Raw genomic sequence first — 20,794 nt, forward strand, 5'->3', positions numbered from 1 at the left:
CCCCACTACAATGGATAACGCAAAGTTTGCCTTTTTCTAAACTGCGCATTCGCCCAATGCCCTATTCATATCGCTACTTTTATCAATTATGTGTCTATACCGATGCACAATATTCTTAAAGAAACACTCAGGTCCCACACGGCAATCAAGGTACCCTCACTCAAGATGGCCACCATGCATGCGCACGGCTGCGCATGAAGAGTACTGGGAAGCCCAATACGATAGCTACCCACACTCAAGTTGGCCGCCAAGAATGCATACGCATGCATACGCATCTGCACGAACAGCACTTGGACATCCGGTCCCTCTGACGTCACGCAATCACGCACGTCAGAGACCGCGTTTCCATGCTTAAAACCACCTACACATGCGGCGCGAGTATCAGCCGGGACCACGGGAGACCACAACAGGTTTTTTGCGGGCTACTCATCTTGACGAAGTAAGGTTGCGATACCGCTTTTCTAGTTCAGAGACAGCTTAACGCTAAACGAAATACTTACGATGTCCCTCGCTCTTTTTTATTCCTCAGAGTGTGACAATAGATGATACCCCTCCCGGGCCTCGAATCTCTGCCTAGCACTAAAATCTAGTGTAATTATGCGCATTATCAATACAACTATTTGCATGCACGCAATCTAATATTTTACCAATTTCACCTAAGGTGACCGCACTGTACTACACGAGTGGTCACCCCTTGCTGAACTATATATGCTGCAACTCACCTAGGGCTTACACAGGGTTGCACATATGCCCTGTTTTTATGCACATCCAATGGGCTAGCGATACGCCACGTATGTTCCCTGAGGCGTCAGATATAATTCTGGACAATGCTCGCTGCATGCCGCATTATAGTTACAGCCACACAGTCACTACAAGTGATGCGTGCACCATGTGTAATGAATAGCATGCATCCTCACCTGGCAATGACTACGTATTACCTCACTGTTGCGCCCACTTACCTGAGACCTAAACAGTGGCACCACTATAAGATTGCATTTTATGTTGCTGCTATATGTGTCTTGTTTTGTCTGTTTCTTTCACAGGTTTTTTCTGAGTGTCTGTAAGTATACCGACACCAACAACTATTACCACGCATCTTAGCGCGTCTGTAGGATAATCACCATTCACGTGGCGCGTTCTTTTGCCACTCACATTTCACTCACTTGATCCTGAAGAAAGCCCTTTATACTAACCTTTTAATGGGCTGAAACATGTAGACCACTTTAATAGACAATTAGGCGCAAATCCCTCCATTAGTTGCACCACCAGCTTTTAACCATATCCTGGGCCGTCATTAATTAACATATCAGGCAAGGATTCCCAGAGATATTTTTAACTCACACTACTTCACACACAGTACATCACACCTGCTCCGCTGTAATCAGGCGTCGTAGCACAATCGGGGGGCATTCGGCCACCTGGTTGGGACCCCTACGATGAAGCATGACACCAACTAGGTTGGTGTGTGAGGGTTCTTTTAAGAATACCTAATGGTTCCAGGAGACAGCTTACCACAACAGTGAGTTTCATAATTTCTTCAGTGGTTTGTCGACATTGTTTAGATTCTTATAAAATGTCTACAAACTAGCAAGATGGTGCTTATCAACTTTCAGTTTGTTATATTGCTCCTGGTTTGTGTTTCACCTGTTCCTTGTCTTACCTCCTTTCCTTAGTTTGGGTTCTACTCTCATGATCCTTTGGTGAAGTGGTTTCTTCGCTACAGCTGCTTATGGCTTGACTGACGTCCAGGTGCTTATGGGCTTGCTGGTGTTTCCCGGTGCCTTCGGGACTCATAAATGCCATCTCCTCTGAAGTGCTCAAGCCATCTGCTTTGACCCCAAAAATTGCCCATTCCAGAGCCGTGCACTCGTGGCATATAGGGGTATTCTCCTGTAATGTATTCTCGCCGGAGTGGTGAGTTCTTTGTCCCACTCATTCCGTTACCCTTCTTTCTCTGTTTTGGACTGATCCAGCTGCTTGTTTAACCATGCCACCTTTCAGCAAGTCCTTCCAGGGAGATTGGTGGTTTATGGTCTGAGTCCAGGGCCTTGCGGTCCCTCGTGAGAGCGGGTACATTGTTTCAGTTTGCTGGGCCTTCATACCTGCATGGATTCAGATGTTAATCCACTGCAGGCTATGGGACATGTCATTAATAGGATTCAGAGATAGCTGCAGGTGGCTCACTAAGAACACATCTTTTTGTTAAACAAGATTAATCTGTTACCAAATCTATCTGCTGGAATCCCACCATGGCGATAGGAGAAAATGCTTTCAATTTAAATTCCTGGCCTGGGTATCCTCCATTAACAGGCCTTCCCATTTTCACATAATCTGAGACATTGTCAGGGGAATCCCAGAATATTTCAATCTTTTCTTGCCCAGTGCTGTCTACCTATTTTTAATTGACTTCATCTGTTTCAAAAGGATCCGACAATGTTTTTGTTCATTCATCTTTTACCACTTGTGTCAGATACATTAGTCTGGGTGACACAATTAATGGAGATAGCCCATTTCTCAGGCATTAGTCCGACTTCCTTCAACAATTATCTAGGATTTTTGCTAGAAAATTGACGTAGCAGTTCGCTCATGTTAACTTGATAACATTGAAGCAGGTAGAGCAAGATATGATTTCTTGTTGGAATATGTTTAATCAATTTAAGGCAGAGACTGAGTGGAGTGACAAAGCTGCAGCAGTTGCATCCTACAACGGCCTGCGGGAAGAACTGAAAGATGCTTTGTCACTAGTGATCAACTGAACGAATCAAGACTGAAGCTCCGATTGGAACTGATGCTTCACATTGAAGATCAGCAACGACCCCAGAAGAACAAAAGAAGAGGGTGGGTTTGTCCACTGCCTCTCAAAGAAACAGATGTTTTCCATTATCAGAGGGTGCATTAGAGGAACCTAGGCAGATTGAAAATGTTAAAACAATCCTTAATCAAAGAGGAACAGGATCACTGTTGTAAAGGAGGACTTTGCCTCTATTGTGGGAAACACAAAACACATAAAAAAGCTACCCCCGATTATAGAAAAACAACTGGGTCTGTCCTTGACTTGCAAACGCTGGACTGGTCTTTCTGCGTCAAAAGAGTTTGCTCCTTCAAGAGCACATTATTTGTTAGTTGCATTTATGACACTTACTGCATTGACCTTTTGGCGCATGACTGTGGAGCATCGGGTTGTTTCCTGGAGTAGACGTTCCAGAACATAGCTGAAGTACCTGTACAAAACAAGGGCTGCTCAGGACTTATAGATGGGAAACCCTTAACCCACGGAGACGTATCACAAGCTACTTCACCCATTTTAATGGTTTATTCCTAATTTGCATATTGAATATTTTACATTCGATTTGACAGCTGCTCCTGCTTTTGCCATTCTGCTTGTAACAGCATGGCTGTTACTCATTAATCTTACTATTGGTTGGAAGATCCATGCCATTGCATTCTCCTCCGAACACTGCCTCGAAGAGTGCTTTCTGAGAGGAGGTCTTCAGAAACAGCAGAATCGCACATGCCTGGCATGGTCCCTAGAGGATCGATCATTTTATGCTACTCCCAAGATGCATCAAGACTTGGCTGACATCGTTTGTAAAGTTGAAGCGGATTTCCTGCCTCCTCATAGGGAATGTTATTATCTCATTGATCTTGTGATTCACCATAGAAGAATGTTTCCTTTAACTATGATATGATCAAGATATTAAAGGAATATCAAGATGAAAATCTAAAGAAAGGGTCCATCATGCATTCTGCATCTCCTGCTGGGGCCACCACAGTTTTCAGTCCTAAATTGAATGGAACTGACAGACTCTGTATTGATTACCATGAACTCAACAAAACTGTTCGCAACCTAAATCCTTCACTTTTGATCTCCATCTTAATGGATCAAATTAGATCTGCTAGAGTCTTCAATAAGCTGGACTTGTGTGCAGCCTATGATCTGGTGTGGAGCAGAGAAGGTGATGAAGGCAAGACCGTCTTTTACACCAGCTGTGGTCATTTTGAGTGTTAGGTCATGCTTTTTGGCCAATGCAAGGCCTCAACACTTGGTAAATGACATCTTTGGGGATATTCTGGATCAGATTGTAGCGATTCATTTCGATGAAATGCTATTTGTTTCCAATTTTCTGGAAAAACATTAAGGACACATCAAGGAAGCTTGATCTCAACTCAGAAAACATTTGTTTTATGCATACTTAGAGAATTGTGAATCTGAGAAATCTCAAGCCAGTTACTTGGGCTTAGTTATGTCCAACCAAGGCACTTAATTAGATCACTGAAAACCGAGGCAGTTTTGGACTGAGATACACCCAAGATTGTAAAAGAGATTCCAAAATTCTTGGGCTTGACACATTTTTATACTCAAGTCTCAACAATTGTCAAAGATTGTTTTGCTGTTGTCCACATTACAAAAGCAAGGGCCAATTTCAGTTAGGAATGAGGTCAAGAAAATGCATTATAGCAATTAAAAGAACTGTTTATGTCATCCCCATATTACAGCATCCTAAAAATCAACGTGCATCTATAGTAGAGAGTGATGCTGAAGCGCACACCATGCGAGCCATCCTGTCCCAGAGACATCCAGTGACAGAATAGAATAGAATAGCCTTTATTGTATGATTACTTAAAACCATTGCATAAGTATTAAATGACAATCTAAAAGTTGCAAAGCTAATAAAAGAAGAAAGCAAATGATATGAAAAATTCATTCCTCTTCAGTTTTGCCTCAGATCATAAAACCATTGAGTCAAAAAATGTACATAATAACATCTAGTGTATGAATACATAGCTTGTTACTTGATGTGCTGCACCCTTTTCGGCGGGAGGCGGGGTCCAGCTGTTGGGGTGCTGTTTCCGGATACCTATCCTTTAACAATGTTCGCACCAAGTAGTTCAATTTGCCAAATTTTGCCAGATGTGACACAGTTACCAGAGAGAATAGGCGATTTTATCCCTCTGTGAAACTGAGTATGCTGTGGTGTAGGAAGGTTGGCTCAAAACATGCAGCGGATGTTATGCAATGCCTGGCAGAATCATAACAGGTGAACCAGCTATACCTTTTTGTAGTTGCATAGTCTACAATGCACGATATTTGTGAGCGATTTCCAGCCAACGTTCAGTTCTCTAATTGGAAGAGGCACCAGCCTGGCCCATAATATTCATTTAGACAGCGTTTACTCAATGCTTAACGCAGATACAGTTGTCGGGTCTGGGTTGTGTAAGATGTTATTGATGGGTCACACGAGGCCTTCTGCAAAAAGGCCTTAATATCAGTTTCCCTAGACAGCTTGTCCAGTTGCTTTTTTTAATGGTGGTTTTGATGGCAGAGTAAGGAGTGTGGCTCAGTTTTGGGCCCAGTTTTCAACGCTAGTTGTAGCTTTTCTACCACTGGTCTCAGGTAATTGTGCCATGGATTGCTCCCGGTTGTGAGAATCATTTTTAGAGCCGCCATCATAGAGTTTTCGGGGGCTGATGCTTTCTGGAAAAAGAATTTCTCAAATTTGGCCATGCATTCGTCTTTGTGTATTGAGAGGCCGAACTGCAGTCTGCTCAGTGTGTTCTGTGTGTGGGAGGGCAATTGAAAGAAACACTTGTAACCCATGCATTGAAGTGTGTCTAATGTGGCCCCAAGGAAGCTAGGGGATGCTTGCTGGGTGTCTTTGACGGCAGGCATGAGCTGTGCACAGATCACCCTCCTAATGGCCTCGGTCGTTGGGCTGATCAGACAGTTGTTTCATTTCCAAAGGGTTTGTGTGGCCATCTTTGCTTTAGTCTTCATCTTTTGCATGTGTACTATTGGATGTCCTATGTCACTGACCATACTCCAAGATAATTGTAACACCGGACACACTCTAGCATGTGGGACCCTGGCCACCACTTCTTGGCCCTTTTTTCGGTAGCTTCTGAAGATCACCACTTTAGTTTTGCTCGCATTGGCAATGAGTTAATTCTTTACATTGTATAAATGCTAGTGTAGGCTTTCCCCTTGATGTCTAATAAAGCGATTAACCTGTATGTTTTGGGGGGGGTGTTGTCCCCCTTCTTGTGACTCGGTTGGAGATGAGAGCCCCACCATGAATCTGGGGCATCTTTCTTTAATTTACATTCTGCATACAATGGGACGAGAGATGCCACCCAAAAATAATAGGCGTTTCATTCCAACTAAGACATTGCAGAAACGTATCCTTATAGGAAATCCTTACTTCCAAACAGCAGGGCATGTTGGAATAGCTCAGACTTTAGTACAATGTTACTTTTAGTGGCCTTCAGTATGAGAGGATGCAATACAGTATGTCAAGAGCTGTACCAGTTTTGGCCCACATTGGAACTCCATGGGAGTATTGAAACCATTACCCACTCCTACTCATCTATGGCCAAACCTGTATATGGATTTCATGTTTTTTTCCCAGTATCTGAAGGCTACACTACAACGTTTATCATAGTGGATTATCTTACTAACCATGGATATTTCTAGCCTTTCATCAAGTTACCCACTTTCCTAGAGTAGTCTCAACATTTCTTGACACTTATAGTTTGTTTACATAGGCTCCCAGAGATTATTATTATGGATAGGCGATGCCAGTTCAAAGCAAAGTTTGCTACAGGCTTTGGAAACAGCAAATTGTAAATCTACCAGTTACCACCCACACACTGATGGTCAGACAGAGAGTCTTAACAAGTCTAATTATAAGTATTAGCTAATAATAGGACATCCAGATGATGGGCATCATGAGTTCCCTTAGCTGAGCTGACCTATATAACAACTCCTTGCATTGAGCTGTGGATTATTCACTTTTTTTGCACTTATGGATTTCATCCATGTTTGTGGCCTCCCGCACTCTCAAATACTATGGTACTCTCTATTCCAACATCTTTTCAGCTTCATCAAATGCACAGATCAGCTATATCACGCTTGATCATGGCTAACGCACATTGCAAAATATTTGTTGACCATCATCTCACTCCCTCGATAGCAGTATGGACCATATGTAAGCACAGTACTTCTGCACCAGGGTACCTGAACGGTCATAGTGAGCTCTATAATTGTTATAAATAAAATGAGTACACAAATAAAGTATGGCTCTCTCCTGAGCACCTCTCCTTCCCAGGCCCCATCCAAAGTTTTCACCTAGATTTATGGGCCTTTTTCATATCAGGAGGTAGGGGACTCTGCTTTATGCTTGGTCTACCTAATAGATGGAAAATGCATCATGTTGTACATATTTCCTAAGTAAAGGCTGCTCCACAACTAGCATCCAAGGCCCCACCACAGGTTCTTGTAGCTGGGTCTCAAGAATATAAAGTTGAGATAATTTTAGAATTTTAGACTCCAGAATATGCCAAATAGCCTACAATATCTTTTAGTCTGGACAGTGTCCTGGAAGAGGTATGATGCTTCGGAAAGGTCATGGGACCCAACAGCCTTTTTGCATGCCTCCAGACCAGCTAAGGTCTTTCATGCAAGACATCCACACAACCCAAAGAAAGAACTGGAGTGGAGAGAAATATTATGGGCCATGGGGGTAGTGTCAGCATTTCATCAAGGGCCATAAGGAGAAAGAGACACAAGTGCAAGACTGTTTGATTCTGCCTTAAAACATATGAAAAACAGGGAAGGATCGGAGACTATGTAGGACCATCACTTGGCGGTTGGCTCAAACAGAGGGTCGAGGACAGACAGGTGGCGCTGTAACTGTAGGGAGGCCAAGGGGAGCCTTTCAGTTTGTGGAGGAACAATCCGCACACTATTAATGTCTGTTCAGTGCATTTGATTTTGATGCGCCACACCTTTTATTATGTTCATAGTCAATATTTTACAAACGTGCTTTTTACTCTTTTTTATTTGTGCAACTTCTCCCCTTTTTGGGGGCTCCAGATTGTAATGATTTTAATTAATCATGCAATAAAGTATCTATCTATCTATCTATCTATCTATCTATCTATCTATCTATCTATCTATCTATCTATCTATCTATCTATCTATCTATCTATCTATCTATCTGTAAAATATGTGCTTAAATATTTATATATGTAAAAGGAGGTTGTAGAAGATGTCTTTCTCAGGAAGTGGATTCGCTTAGACCAATGGGAAGAGGAAGAAAGAATCCTTTTAGGTGGATGACCTGGGTATTTGTCACATTTTAAAGCAAAAAGCTTACTCAACTTATTCTATGCATTATTTTACTTGATATCTTGAGTCGCCTGTGCTGAGCATGGGCTGCATGGTGAATGCTGTGCAAGCAATCCTTTCAAATGAACATTAGGAGAAACTATGAAAGCCCAAGCAAATGTTTGTACCATACGCCGCTGTCATTCATCTGTCTGATCCTTCTTCCAAATCCACACCAACTTGGATGATGTATGTGGCCACATTTAGAATCCCCTGACTCCCATTAGTAGTATTTAGCACCAGCAGCCACAACGCATAGATTTGCATGTACCTATGTTCTGTACTTCCTGTGGTGAAGAAGGAATCCAGCCCTGCCTATATAATGAGATAGCTGCATGGACTACCAATGAATTTACCCCAGCATGGATGGTCGGATGCAAGTCACTTGTGGTAACCTATGTTTTCCTGTAGGCTTCATGTATCCATGACTATGCCAGAACTCTGTTCCTCGCGAACACCGATTTTGTGGGAAGTCTGTGTTCTGTTTTGGAAAGTACGGTGGATGCTTCAAACACCGGGGTTGATTCCAGAGACTCTAACAGCATGAATGAGGAATGTTGTTTTCCTGGCAGTTCATTGCCCGCACTGGCAGCCATTTTGACCACTCTTGATACACAAATGAATACATGTGGTAAGAAGGATGTGGAACAGAATACTTCCTAATGAGCTTCAGCCAACCCAATGGAATTCTTGAAGTTATGTGCCAACCTGAGGTTTGGATCCCTTGAGTTATGTTCAAAGTTAGGTCAAAGTCGTCTGCAGGAGAGCCACTTTTACTTTCATGGATTGTCAGACCTCAGTGCCTGTTTCTCCTAATCAGGAGGCTTGTGGCTGGAATCGGTCATATTGACATTACCATTGCTGTACAACAGGAAGACCAGTCCTACCAGAAGAACCGCTGTTATCCACTGTCTGTATAGTTAGGAGCTGGGAAACTGTATTAATCACCATATGTATGTGCGTATGTGGTGTTTGTATAATCCGTATGTATGTGCGTATGTAGTGTTTGTATAATCCGTATGTATGTGCGTATGTGGTGTTTGTATAATCCGTATGTATGTGCGTATGTAGTGTTTGTATAATCCGTATGTATGTGCGTATGTGGTGTTTGTATGGCATAGACCTAGCTGAAAAGCATCAGAGAATTGTACAAGTTCAAAGGCAGAGATCAGTCAATTAAGGATTGGAGGGATAGCCGAGTTCAGCTAAATCATGATGTATCAGGATATTTGACTATATCATGATGTACTAGTCACAACTTTGGCTCCTAGTGAACTCTCCCAGGTAGTTTCAGTGTCTAGTAGTCCAAGTCTTAGTCTGAAAGAAGTTTGAGTGGCCTCTTTCGCTACCATCGACACTAGTCAGCGCTAAGCAAAAAAGTGTCCTCCAGAAGGAGCCTCATGAGGAAAAATCCACAGGGCATAAAACCTCCAAGAGATGTGGGAGCTTCCATGTTGGTATCAAGGTGGAAGGTAGAGTAGACTGCATGACTGAAAACACTGGAAACTGGAGCAGTAAACTGGAGAAAAGGATATGCCAAGAAGATAATGCTGGAGCTGGAACTGCTGTAAGGCTGGATCTAGGAGCGAGAGAACATGACTAAGACAATTGAAGCATTGCGAATCAATGAATGATTGGACACCCTCCCTTAAATAACCCTCCCTTAAATAGGCCCCAAACAGGAAAAGCAAACTGAATCATACAAAACCCTCCATAACAGTTTTGGATAACATAGGAGTACAAATGGTGTCGGCCAAATGGTGTCGGCCATCTTGGATTGGGTTGTTCCATATCCTTACAGAATCCCCAAAGAGGAACTCTGGGAAAAAGACTGAAATGGCCCCATGAGGACTGACTGCTCTTCCCAAGGCCCAGTACATCCCCACTAGAGCCTGCAATGGTGTGCCAAGCACAAGGTGAGGCCCACCATAGCCAGTAGAAGGGTGTCTTGCTCGCGCTGTGAAGAGGCAGCGCGACCCGCTCACCTGAGGGGAGTGGGTGGGACGTGAGCAGAGAGAGCGGCACAACACTACTGTTCTTTAAAGTGGTGCAGCTTAAATTCTTTCTTAAATTAGAACAGGTTTGGGATGCTGCTGATAGTTATGGGGAATCTGGGTCAGAGCCTGTGTGCATAGATGGAGATGGCTTGTTTTTCCCTTCTTTGTCTTTAATTTGATGGCATCCAGGCAGAAGATGTGAAGAGAACCATTGGTGCTGGAGAGCTTGTTCGACAGATAGGTTGAGATGCTGCTCAAGAGGGCTTTGTAGGTGATGTAGTTGGTTGTATAGGCTGGCAGTGGGAGTCAATAGAGTTCTTTCAAGGTGGGGAGAGATGTGGCTTTATTTCTGCAAGCCCCTGATGAGGCATGCTGCGTCATCTACAATGCACTTAAAGGAGTCCAGTGTGGAGTCTGGAAGGCCATGGTGCTAGGTGTTATAACCATCCATGTGAGAACATGAGGGCTTGAATGGCAGTTCTGAAGTCACATTGTGGGAGGAACAAGTTCACTTCGTTCCATACAGCGACCTGATACTCAAGTCGTCTTGGTTTTCTTGGCAATGCTTTATATGAGGATGAGCAAAAGACACACAATTGATGGACGGAATGCAGAAGAAATCAAAACATTCTCCCCCAGTCAAGAGATCTGGGTTAAATCCATCGTTCTTTTGCTCACCATGCCACCCCAGTTTAGACCTGGCCATATGCAAATCAGTCTTGACCCTATGCCTCATGGGTTCAGTCCAGCCCGAACTTTTGATTCCAGTGGCACAGTGAGCCCGGGACCTACGTCTATGAGGATGAGGTCAGCGTCTAGATTGAGACCAAGGGGCATATTTACAACGAGGCGATAAAAAATTATCGCCGCTTTAGCGGCCGTTTTCGGACGAAAAGCGGCGATAATTGTATCGCTATATTAGCAAGGTCACGCTAACGCGTGAAACCTTGCTTTAGCGTGGAGATTTCTAACGCCCAGCTTTGCATCTCTAATGAGATGCAAAGTGGGCGTTCCTGACCTGACATGATAGGAGAAATGTCGCTAAGCGACATTTCTCCTATCATCAAGCCCCACGCTATGAAGCATAGCGTCAGGAAAAGTAGCGATAACAACTGTTATCGCTACTTTCCTAACACCTGCTTCAGGACTGACTTAGCCATGGTATCCTATGGAAGGTGGATATCATGGCAAAGTTTGTGAGGCCCTATCAGCAAGCTAACGCGACACTACGTGAGATTATCGCTGGGTTTCCAGCGATAATCTCACGTTAGCCAGTTAGCGCTAGGATTTTTATCGCAGATGAGATAAGCGTTGCTAATAGCACGCTATCTCAGCGATAAAAATCGGCGCTAGCCGGCGATAATTATCCGAGCGCTAAGTGCGCTCAGCGATAATTATCGCCGGTTGTTGTTGATATGCCCCCAAGTGATTTTGTGTTGGGTGAAAACTGGGTTTCAGATCTGTCCAGCTCCATCTCATTGGGCCAGGTGTGGACTACTTGCTACTTGTTGTTCTTGGTGACTAAAAAGAATTATGTTTTGAGTTTAAGACAGATTCTGGACATCCAGCACTGACTGAGACAACTGAAGTCAGCATTGGGAACTTTCAAGTAGTGTTGAGTTTTGTTGGTATTTTGGTGAATTCTGATGCTGTTATCATCAAGTAGAGTTACCGCTGGCTCAATGGTAAGGTGTTAGATGACGGAGGACACGTTGGAACCCTTGGGGACTACACAGGTGTTAGGGATCTTTTGGGAACTGGCAGTCCGCAGGTGAATGACTGGTGTAGCTTGGACAGGTTTGAGAAGAACCATTAAAGCATGTTTACAGTGAATCCCACCAAGACTTCAGGGTATGGATGAGGGGAAGATGGTTGACAGCGTCAAGTGCAACGGAACGGAGAGTTTGAGTGGTATCAGGAGGCCCGGTCGTCTTTGTCTGTGGTCAGGAGGCTCATCATTTACAGTTCTTTCCCCGACCCCGGGCTGCCTGGACCCAGCGCCTGGATACCCTATGGGTGATTAACGCGCTCTACAAATCTGGATAGATTGATTTATAGACCAGTGGCCCCTGGGTTGGGTCTTCCAAAAGCAGGGACTTGGGTGGATGCAGTCTGACATGTTATAGAAACACACGTGTGCTTGCATGAGAGAGAAGAAAAGAAAGAGAGCGCGAGAGGAGAATAGTGCAACGTATGGTTCTTTAACGAACTAAGGTTTTCACGTATGGAGTCTTGTCTGTGAGCAGCAAACTCAAGCTTCTGCGTTACCAGTAATGTTGCCAGGGTCTAATATGTTTGTGCCACTTATTTTATTTCATAGTTTTCTGAGATTAAGGAGCTATTCCTGGGCCTCCAGGATGAGCTTGGCTGCTGATCCGCTGATCAGTGGGTCCCACATCCACCACAGAGCATCCCCGCCAGGATGTGCTTTCATCATCCCAGTACGTTCTGTGGGAGGTGGTCCCTGCCAAGCCAGCCTGCCAAGGGTGAGATCACCGAGTGGCTTACTCAGCCACGTGCTCTGCTGCAGCAAAGCAAAGCAATTCTCAAGGTGGGAGCAGCTCAGCAAATCTAATTACACTTTCCAGCAGGGAAAGGTAAATTATCTCTTAAAAAACAAACACAAAAGCTGGATCGGTCGTATTATTTAGCAGCCCAACGTATAAATCAACAAGAGAAATGAAAAACAAGCCTTCGGTGAAGGAGGAAGTGGGATGTCTTGCCTTGTGGCCAAGTTTATAACATTCATTTGGTGGAGGTTTCGAACTGGAAGGCGAGGAAGAACTGACAAAGTGCATAGGTTTATCTTTTGTACGGTGCATTCGCACAAATATGCAGAATGTACATGCACTCACTCACACATAGATTAAAACAAATGCAAAGAGGCGCCTATGCACACAGTCCAACAGACATAGATACCCTTGGGCACCCAGGCCAACAAACATACAGGCACCCATGCCCAATGGCCAGCATGCACGCAGTAACCGATCTATTCAGGACGTACACAGCTTCATGCATGTGCACAGACAAGCATACATTACAGGCAGCCATGCACATAGACCAACAGGTATAGACAAATCCATGCACACAGACCAATAAACATACAGGCACCCATGCACAATGGCCAGTTGGCATGCAGTAGCTGATCTTTTCAGGACGTACACGGCTTCATGTGCACAGACAAGAAGACATTACAGGCACATGTAGACCAAAAGGCAAAACGGATCCGTGCACACATGTCAACATACAGTCACTCATGCCCACTGGCTAGCAAGCATTCAGTAACTGATCTATTCAGGACGTACACAGCTTCATGTGCACAGACAAGCATACATTACAGGCACCCATGCACATAGATCAACAGGCATAGACGGATCCATGCGCATAGAATGTCATAGCACTTTTGTTTTTAAACATATACATGCAGCCATGCTGCACAGTAGCTGCACCGCTTAGGAGCATGGCTAAAACTTTGAAAAAGCAAATGTCTCACATATGCAAGACCTATTGACTTTGACAATGATTGTTTTTTTTTTCGTGCCATAGACCTCTGACCTCAGCACTTCGGACGGTAACAAAGAGTCCCATCAGAGTCCGAGTAGTCAAGAGCGTTTTTGGAGGGAAAATAAACCATGGCCTAATGCGTGAGCCTCAACCTCCCATCTTTTACGCTTCATTACTTTCATCGCCATTGTGGGATCTTAAACGCCAAACCCGCTCTTTATGTAAATTTCAATTACAATGTATTATTCCTAAATCTAGATAAGTCTTGAGCTCCTGCTAGGAAAAAGTATGTTCATACAATGTTCTTCCATCAATAGGGATTGCGATCGTTATTTCAATGAGGCATCACGTTCCGTTCCACAAAATGTTGCCTACACGTGTGGTGGTCTCAGAGACATTTTAAGGCATGGGCAAAGTGGGCTCTGGCCCAGGGCCCCAGCATTTCAGGGGGCCCCTTATAGAGCCACCTTTATTCTGCAGAGAGCCTTGCCCTGATGACCTTGATTAATTGTTAAACTGACTGTTCAAATACCTTTTACTTTTAATTTTTTTGTAATGTGTGAGTCTAATACAGACATTTTACAGAGAAATGTTGTGTTTATGTTTCATGCAACAGCCATAAACATTTTTCTTTTAGATCAAAACAAGACCTCAGACATTCATACCTCCCAGAGATTATTTGCAGAACTATTAGTGAGCTAGTGCTGTGTTACAATATTGAAAACAAGCGTCACTAACCCTAAATATTAGATGTAAACACATTTTGAATTTGGACCAGTGTGTTTGTTTCAGTGACATGGCCAAAGAGGGCATAAAAGAACTGAAACTGGACCATAAATTTAAAGCTGTTTTGAAATAAGGCCCCTAAAATACATTTGGCCCAGGACCCCCAAATTCCTTAAGATGTCCCTGGGTGTTCCCGACCCTGCTTATTTGTTCTTCAGCACCATGACATAGGCATCCATTTTTCTACCTTTTCCTGGCTTGTTTATGATCAAAATTGTAATTCACACAAATTCTTTTATGTCTCGCTCATGGCTGGAGCAACTTCTGCAGATGAACACGTGAAAGAAATGTTGTTGCTGTCGCGTTTATCAATGCCATGTTTATGATCAATAATGATATGTCAATCCTGCATGTGATGCTCTTGATACCTTTCATATGTACTAAGCCTAAAATATGGTCACAAATGTAAATAAGCATTGGCATAGCCAATAGGTCTCTCCTTTGGGACCTTATGTGTTTAGCCAGAACTTTTGGCTATGTTGTAGAGCATAGTGGCTGCTGTGCATCATGTTGAAAAATTAAAAAAAAAAGTGTTAAGCATTTTTGTTACCTTTATACAAACGAAGACGACATTATAAACTGAAAAACCTGATTAAAAAAGATTTTAACATAAAAAATGTCTTCTGGTTTTTTCTGTACTTGCACTGCTGGCAACTTCTTCCTGCCTGTTCTCATGCTTGTTTGTTATAAGTTTTTTTGTTATGGGGGAGCGGGACATAAATAACAGGGAAGTGGAGGTTGGAAAACAGTAATTTACTAAGAACAAGAGCAGCGGACGTACACTAGGGGAGAATCAACAGATGCCAGATTCCAAGGGCAGACTGACGTGATGCTTAGGTGGTGCGCTGATGCAAAATGGTGGTGGTGAATGATGTTTGGTGCTCAGGCGGTGACACTATATGGTGTGGATTGGAAGTACGTTGTGGATTGTGGAGTTCTGGAGTTGAAATATGTTGTTTGGTGTGCAATTATTCGGTGTGTATTGGAAATGTGTGGAGTTGGATTGTGTGGCCTGGAACTGTGGTTTTGAGTGAAATTATGCTTAGTGCAATTGTGTCATGGTGTGGAGTGCATTTATGTTGATTGGTGGTATGTGGTATAGAGTGCATTTATGTGAAGTGTATTTATGTTGCATTGAGTAGAAAGTAATTATGTGGGGTGTAATTATATGGTACTGTGTGGTATTATGTGGACTGTATTTATGTTGCATTGAGTAGAGTAATTATGTGGCGTGTAATTAACTGGTACTGAGTGGTATGTGGAGTGTATTTCTGTTGCATTGAGTAGAGTGTAATTATGCGGCGTGCAATTATGTGGCACTGAGCGGTATTTTTTGGAGTGTATGTTGCATTGAGTGCAGTGTAATTATGTAGCATATAATTATGTGGCACTGAGTGGTATTGTGTGGAGTGTATGTTGCATTCAGTCGAGTGTAATTATGTGGCGTGTAATTATGTGTAATAATCAAGTGGGGGAAAAAGAAGCTTAGGTCCATTCGGCTTCCTAAAGTTACTTATAAATCACAAGGGGGGAGAATGGACCACTTGTCCTGTGTTCCCATGGTCTTGTTGGTTGTATCCTTCATAAAAAGACCCTCATAACATCTACACAGGTCGAGGGCGGTATATTTTCATTCTCCGCCATTTGTGTACTGTTTCAGCAACATCATTGGGTCATTTTTTTGTAAAGATGCTGACCTCCACCCGGAGGAAGACCTACTGGTACTGACAGTAGTGGTCAGAGATATCGTGAATTGGTGCTCGTGGTAAAGTGAAGATATTAAAAGTTAAAATCCCTATGTCACTTTTAACCTCAATAATTTATTCCGGAGGCAGTGATTGGGAGTTTAAAAGGAAGGTTATGTGTGTATTGAATGAGTTACTGTTCATTCGCACCTCTTAGTGGTCGGATGAGTTACTGTTCATTCGCACCTGTTAGTGGTCAACATGTTTCAGCCCTCTGTGCATTCTCGGGGCTTTCGTCAGGACCAAACTAGATTGTGTAGGACCAATGAGGTTCTACGTAAAGTGATGTGATTCACCATTGGGATTTGTGGGTCAGATCAATTGTATCTGTCCCTAAGGGAAAAGAAAAAAGGGTGGTGCAAAAGGGTAAAGAAAACAATAGCATTGTAATGTTTTTCAAGCATGAAATGTTGAGACAGTATTTACAAGGAACATACGCAGTGGCAGTTCAATATACGCAACATTGTGCTATGATTTACACACTTTGTGTGGACATGGTGAGGACAGGAGGATTAAGTTAATGATACATAGTGGTAAAAGTAACACTGTGTCACAAAGAGTATATGATATATTTTACCCTCAATATTTTAGTATGACATCGTATAGTGCGCGTCTTACAACTCACTCGTATCTTACGTGAATACAAGGTGTAATATTGTAGTCGCGCGCTATTTGTTTCACTTGTCAAGCGATGTCAGTTTAGCGGTATCGGTTTTATTATCAATATCTTTGGTTGCTCTACACTATTGTATCGACACTGGGCCCAGATCTTATCAGCGTTCGGTCATACGGGTAAATTTACCTTATGGGCGTTTACTTGCCACGCTTCATGAAGTCACCGGCGGGCTTTATGGTCGATTCTGTGGAAAGGAAAAGTTCGGTAATACCTTACTTGAAACTGGAGAAATGATAGGGAAGTCTGTTTGGTTCCATGATCTCACCAGTTGTAATCACCGTGATGCGCTTGTGCTGCCTCTCGTTACGGTGCTCCGAGTGACGCGGGGGCCGTTCTCGGTACGTTTTCATTCCCGGTCACGGTCAGAAAGGGAGAAAAGACTGAGATGTTCATTTGGTTGGCAAAGGTTGGCATGTTTGCAGTTAGGGAAAAGACTCGTGTACAAGGAGCACATTAATCCATGATACCACGTTACTAATAGTTCTATTGTCTAATATCTTACATTCAATGCGTGTTAGTGGCTATTATTCGCAAAGATGTTTATAGATATATCGTGGTTAATTGTCAATAGTTGGAGGCCTGATGATCCTTATTGAGTGATATTAAGGAAGAGTATCTGTACATGTGTGATAAAGATTAAATGTCGATCGTTTTACCCTCTATTCCATTAGGTGTAGAGATATATAATCGACAAGTTGGTCATTTATAAAAGATAGTTCTTTTGCTAAATACCTAAATAAATATAGAGGGACATTCTCTGTAATGTTCTTGCTCATTTATCCTATGTCCTTATTAAGACAATGGATTGGTATTTTATGAAAGGGTATGCCAAGGTATATTGTCGTTCATCCCCTCTGTGTCTGTGTGGAGGCGATGAACCCAACGTTGTTCTTTTTCAAAGAGAATCTTCTCAGCATTGTATGATTTTGTTGGTAGTGTCTTGAGGACTACCCATTTGAGGTCGTCAGGATCATGGTTCTGTTCGATGTAATGTTTACTCATTTTGGTTGTGATTCGTTTGCAGGTTATGTTACTCCTGTGTTCACACATTCGAATCTTTACTTTGCGGCACGTCATCCCAATATATTTCAAGCCACAGGGACACACAATCATGTAAATCACATGTGTAGTGTTGCAGTTTGTATGGTGGCGCAAGGTCCACGTAAGATCAGATGAAAGTTGTAATGTTTTTGTGGGTTTTGTAAGTTTACAGACTGAACAGGAGCCGCATGGGTAGTGTCCTACCACTGGGTTGAGGTTCCACAGAGTTGTTAGGGTTCCATCATTAGTAGTGGCTGTAGGTCTTGTGTGTACAAGGAAATCCTTGATGTTCCGTGTTCATCTATTAGCAAAACGTGGTTTGGGCCAGTCAAGATTGTTCGACGTCAGGATTCTCCAGTTTTTGTTAATTATTTTCTTCACAGCATTTGTAGATGTGCAGTAAGTAGTGACACATGTCAGTAAGTCTGTTGGTTCTTCTCGTTCTGTTAGTTCGAGTAGACTTTCTCTGGGCTGGTTCCTTGCTCTCTTCTGGCATTTTCTGATGATTTTAGTTGGGTAATTCCTAAGTTGGAGTTTCTGTTCTAGTGCTGCTGCTTGTATTTTATAGTCCGTCAGCTTGCTACAGTTCCGTTTTAGTCGTAAAAACTGACTGTAGGGTAGGTTTTCCCTCAATGGTCGAGGGTGGAAGCTATTGTACGATAAGATACTGTTCCTCGCAGTCGGTTTGTAAAAAGTCTTTGTTTGCAAGGTGTTCTTTTCAGAGAATATTGTGACATCAAGGAAATCTATCATCTTATTGCTTGATGAGTGTGTGAACTTAAGACACTCGTCCCTCGTGTTGATCCAGTTCATGAATTCAACTAGTGTTTCTTGTGTGTCTTCCCAAATTAGTAAAACATCGTCAATATACCTGCGCCAGAGTTTCATCTGATTAAAGTAGGGATTGACGGAGTTCTGTATCCATTGTTCTTCAAAAGCGCTAACGTATAGACCTGCTACACTGGGCGCAAAGGTACTACCCATAGAAGTACCGTGTCGTTGGGCGTAGAGGGTCCCTTCATATTCAAAAAAAATTTCAGTTAAAGCCATCTTGCAACATTCCAGAACAAAATGTCTGGGAGTTCTGTATTGCCAGTCTTGAGAGAAGAGAATATCCTCTTGAGTCTCTAGTGTTTTTTGCTGCGGTAGGCTTGTATAAAGACTTTCCACGTCAAGTCCAACCAAAAGCATTGTTTGATCGTTGTATGTTTGATCAACTAACAAGTTCAGAAGATCTCTTGTGTCTTTTAGGTAAGTAGGTGTTCTCTGTACTATTGGTCTTAAGACTTGGTCTGCGAATTGTGATAACGGTTCAAGTATAGACCCAATCCCTGAGACTATGGGACGTCCTGGTGGTGGGGATTTGTTCTTGTGGATTTTTGGCAGTGAATAAAAGTAAGGAATTCTCGGCGATTTTGTTATAAGGAATTCAGCTTCGTGTTTTGAAATCCACTGGTGTAATTATGTGGCACTGAGTGGTATTATTTGGAGTGTATGTTGCATAGAGTGCAGTGTAAATATGTAGCATATAATTATGTGGCATTGAGTGGTATTGTGTGGACTGTATGTTGCATTGAGTAGAGTGTAATTATGTGGTCTGTAATTATGTGGCACTGAGTGGTATTTGGAGTGTATGTTGCATGGAGTGCAGTGTAATTATGTAGCATATAATTATGTGGCACTGAGTGGTATTGTGTGGAGTGTATGTTGCATTCAGTAGAGTGTAATTATGTGGCGTGTAATTATGTGGCACTGAGTGGTATTATTTGGAGTGTATGTTGCATTGAGTGTAGTGTAATTATGTAGCATATAATTATGTGGCACTGAGTGGTATTGTGTGGAGTGTATGTTGCATTGAGTAGAGTGCAATTATGTGGTCTGTAATTATGTGGCACTGAGTGGTATTTGGAGTGTATGTTGCATGGAGTGCAGTGTAACTATGTAGCATATAATTATGTGGCACTGTGTGGTATTATGTGTGGTGTATTTATGTTTCATTGAGTAGAGTGTAAGTATGTGGCGTGTCATTATATGGCACTGAGTGGTATTATGTGGAGTGTATTTATTTTGCATTGATTTGAGTGTAATTATGTTACTTGTAATTATGTGTTACTGAATGGTATGGGGAGTGTATGTTGCATTCAGTAGAGTGTAATTATGTGGTGTGTAATTATGTGGCACTGAGTGGTATTTGGAGTGTATGTTGCATTGAGTGCAGTGTAATTATGTAGCATATAATTAGGTGGTACTGAGTGGTATTGTGTGGCATGTATGTTGCATTCAGTAGAGTGTAATTATGTGGCGTGTAATTATGTGGCACTGAGTGGTATTATTCAATCAATCAATCAATCAGAGTACTTGCAAAGCGCGCTACTTACCCGTGAGGGTCCCAAGGCGCTGAGGGGATAGGGGGTGCTGCTACTGCTCGAAGAGCCAGGTCTTGAGGAGTCTTATGAAGGCCAGTAGGTCTTGGGTCTGCCGTAGGTGGGTGGGGAAGGTGTTCCAGGTCTTGGCGGCGAGGTAGGAGAAGGATCTGCTGCCAGAGGTCGTTCGTTGGATGTGGGGAACAGTGGCGAGGGTGAGGCTGGTGGAGCGGAGCTGGCGGGTGGGGGTGTAGAAGCTGAGTCTGCTGTTCAGGTAGGCTGGTCCGGTGTTGTGGAGTGCTTTGTGTGCATGGGTGAGGAGCTTGAAGGTGATCCTCTTGTCGACGGGAAGCCAGTGTAGGTCTCTCAGGTGGGGGGTGATGTGGCTGCGGCGGGGGATGTTGACGATCAGTTGGGCGGAGGCGTTTTGGATGCGTTGTAGTCATCGTAGGTGTTTGGCTGGGATTCCTGCGTAGAGTGCGTTGCCGTAGTCCAGTCTGCTGCTGACGAGGGCC

This window comes from Triturus cristatus, chromosome 3_2 (assembly GCF_964204655.1).
Source record: "Triturus cristatus chromosome 3_2, aTriCri1.1, whole genome shotgun sequence".
In the NCBI taxonomy this organism is placed as follows: domain Eukaryota; kingdom Metazoa; phylum Chordata; class Amphibia; order Caudata; family Salamandridae; genus Triturus; species Triturus cristatus.